Source organism: Microtus ochrogaster, linkage group LG7_11 (genome assembly GCF_000317375.1).
Source record: "Microtus ochrogaster isolate Prairie Vole_2 linkage group LG7_11, MicOch1.0, whole genome shotgun sequence".
In the NCBI taxonomy this organism is placed as follows: Eukaryota; Metazoa; Chordata; class Mammalia; order Rodentia; family Cricetidae; genus Microtus; species Microtus ochrogaster.
Window position 1 is genome coordinate 20,572,299 of NC_022032.1, and position 3,682 is coordinate 20,575,980.

Sequence of the window (3,682 nt, forward strand, 5' to 3'; positions counted from 1 at the left end):
GGAGAGGAGAGGAGAGGAGAGGAGAGGAGAGGAGAGGTATGAGGCCAGCACTCTAAGGGATGACACTTGAAGTGAACAACCCTTTCTACCAACCTCATCAGAGTTCAGTGGGGTTTCCGTGAACATCTATCAAAAGCATTTCCTGCATACTCAGATAAAGTTACATAAATCTTGGAAAGACCAAGGGGGTGCGGGAAACAGTCTGAATGGAAGCCGACTAAGATGACGAAGGATCTCTCAAGGGACTCCGCCCGTGTGTGCCTATATGTCTCGGTACCGAATAACCCAAAGTCAAGCCATGCCTGGTTCAGAACATTTATCTTTTAAGTCATCTAAGCCTGGTTCTTGTTTTGAGATTCCAGAAGTCTGAGCCAATCACTGTGCCTCACTCACGGAAATGTCGTGAGTTCAAAGGGCACGGTAATTAACTCGAATGTTCCGCACAGAGTGGATGTATGGCTTTCAGCACTGCGGACCTCCATCCATCCAGGCTCTTCACTGCACACATGTGGAAGTACTTTACAGATGTTTCGAATCCGTTCACGTGGGCAGTTTCAGGCTCGGAAAGCACGACCTCCTTCAAGATATTATTTAGTGAACACTTAGTGGCCAGGCTCTGGGGCCAATGTGCTCCAAATGGCATTCTGGAATTTGCGTTTCCTGAGAGCTCACAAATCTCGCTGAAAAGGAGGTCCTGGTGTGGGAAGCATCAGCGCTGATGTATTTCTCCCCTGCAGAGTGCCTCGGGACCTTTGTAGTATTTGTCATGGGAACTTTCTGGGGCAGGGTGACAGCCATCTGTAGGTACTCAACCTGGATCCCCCTTCTAGACTGAGCATTGTAGGTGACTGGTTATGTTAGTTTTGTTTTTATAGCTATAAGAAAATATCTAAGTTTGGGCAACTTGTTCAAGAAAAGGTTTGCTTAGTTTACGGTTCTGAAGGTTGGAAGTCCAAACAGCATGGCACCAGCTCCGTCTGGAGCCCCCTGCCTATGCGACATCACGGGGAAAGTATAAATGTCACAACCCTGTGACAACACAGGGCAAGACAGGAAGCCAGAGGGCAGGAGGACCCAGCCTCACTCCCTCAGCAACTCAGAGCAGTACAGAATAAGGTAATGCAAATTCTCTTCTGGGTCCTGAATTAAAATTAATGTTTCCATGGTGACAAACAGAGCAGATCCACTCTGCTAGTCACCATACCACTCCTTTAGAACATGCCTAGGCAGACTCACAGGGACCCATTTCACAGATGGGAAAGCTGAGACACTGAGAGGAAGTACCAGGCTCATGATGAGAAGCCAGTTAAGCAAAACTGGAACCCAGAGCCAGAGGTTCCAAACCCTAAAACCCATGTCTACCACACCCTGCCCAAATGACTGGCTACTTCAAGGATTTCCTTATGTTGTGTTTGTGGGGGAATGGGAAGGTTGGGACAGGGTCTCATGCATGGTCTAACTCACACCATAGCCGTGGGTGTCCTAATCTTGTACCAAGATACCCAGTTCCATCAGATACTGGGAATCGAACTCGGGTCTTTTTGCGTGCTAGTCAAGAGTTCTACCAACTGAGCTACAACCCCACCCCCTACGTTGAAGGGTTCTTTGTTGTCCCCATACTGTTCTTATGAGGTCACATGCTGTCTTTATGATCCATCTGCTTGGGTACCAAGAACACCATGGTGGAATAAACTTCCCCTCTGCTGGTAGGAAGCACACAGGCAAGGAAAGTAGCCTGGACCCTGGGCAGAAAGGCTGTTGTCTGCCCCCAAAGCATCACGGCAGTGAGTGAATCAGTCCCCTCCCCTTACCCGCCCCGGAGTTCTTCAGACTCCTTGAAATTTGGCCAGGTACACTTGGGGCTTTTCCAGGTCAATTAGAAATCTCTGGAAGAGACGTCATTCCCAGTTCTGGAATGACCTGGGCAAGGAAGCATGAGTACAGAGAAATTCTGCTTTGAAATTTTTTCCCCCAAAAGAATAGCTTTCTCGGTGAATTAGCACGCCACCGTGACAACAACCGAAAAGATTTGCTTCTAAAAACAGGAAGTCACCTTGGAGTGACTAACATGGCTGCCAGAATAAGATCCCATTTCAGACAACTAAAGGCGTCAGGGACAAGCCTCTACAAGAAGAGGCGGTAGGGTAGAAGGGCCCATCTTCTACCTGAGGAGCCTAGGAAGGCAGTGAAATCGTTGGCTTTTCCTTCCAAGCGTCTGACAGGTTCGCCGAGTTCCTCTGGGGTTTATTATGAAGGTGTCAGACCCTATCGGAAATTTGATGGCAACCACACATTATCAAATAAATAAAAAGAGCACCCTTTTTATATCCCACCTTTGAAGTTCCCTTAAGTTAACTTGGAATAGTGTCACCCTCTGCCAAATCTCCTGTCTCCTGCATAATGGGACATTTTCTAATTAGCATATCACAAATATTCTTGGTCTTAGTGTTCATCACCACCCCAATATGTTTTTAAATGTTTCTTTTATTAGGACATCAAGATTTTCCCCGCTCTATACGGAGAAGGAAAGCAGTGTTCTCAAAAGTTCTGATTTTTTTCCCCTTTTCTCTCTCTCCCCCTCCCCTGTGCCTCAATTTCTTTCTTTCTTTCTTTCTTTCTTTCTTTCTTTCTTTCTTTCTTTCTTTCTTTCTTTCTTTCTTACCAGCAGCCGCATGGAACGGTGGGAAGGTCACTGGGATGAAAGCCAGAAGTCCTGGATGTGAGTTTTGCCTGAGCCACTAATTAGTTGTGTCGTTTTAGGCAAATTGCTTCACCTTGGAGGGCCTCTGGGTCACTTTCTGTATAATGATGAGGCCTGGCTGAAGGGAAGGTCCCCCACAGCTTCCAACACAAGCGGTCTATTTGTGAAGCTTGGATAATTCCTTGTGTCTTTATTCAAGCGCTGGAACAAGCTATTTTCTTCTGACTGGAAAACGCAGTGAACTCCAACCAGAGTGGGTACAGACGTCAGCAAAGAGGAATGTGGTTTTAAAGAGACACCAGTATTTAATTGTGGAATTATAGACTATCCTTTAAAGCAGCCAAAGGCTGCCACGGAATCACAGTCCACACACAGCTACACACAGTAGCGGCTCTACTGACTTTACATACATGGGCACATAGCTAATGAAACGTGGAATGTAGCTGCCATGAACCAATCATACGGGGACAAATGCTGACATAAGGAACAGGAAGTCCTGGATGTCAAAGGGGTTTATAATCTTTAGCATACTAAAAAGAAATAAATTATTCTGATCAGTTTAATAAAATAATTGGGATTTTCCCAGAGACACCTGAGCTTCAAGATTTGGCTGGCAATATCATAGTCATAAAAATGTGGACATTGATCATGGTTTCAATTGTGAGCACCTGGGACAAAGGCCAAGCAGGTCGTATGGGCCTTGCCATTTAGCTTGAGCAGTGGACCCATCTGAAGGAAAAAAGGGAGCTATCATTTTAAGGCCTTTGACCCTCCAGACCTGCTGTCTCATCCCCACTTTGGCACCTCAACAGTGACAAGCTTGCTGCTGCTTTCATGGGACTTCTACCATGCCACATCTTTTCTAAGTATGCATGGGGGGGTTCCTGCATTCTTATCTGTGCATGTTCATAAATGTGGGCATGTATATGTGCAGGTGTGCATGTTCATAAAGGTGTACATGTATAGGTGCAAGTGTGCATG

The 3,682-nt window shown here is 46.1% G+C and overlaps 1 protein-coding gene across 1 annotated transcript in view; it reads right to left on the reverse strand.

The window, feature by feature from the left end:
- Stox2 (storkhead box 2) overlaps positions 1-3,682 on the reverse strand; it is a 225,185-nt gene that overhangs the window by 157,711 nt on the left and 63,792 nt on the right. The gene's annotated exons all lie outside the window — the stretch shown is intronic.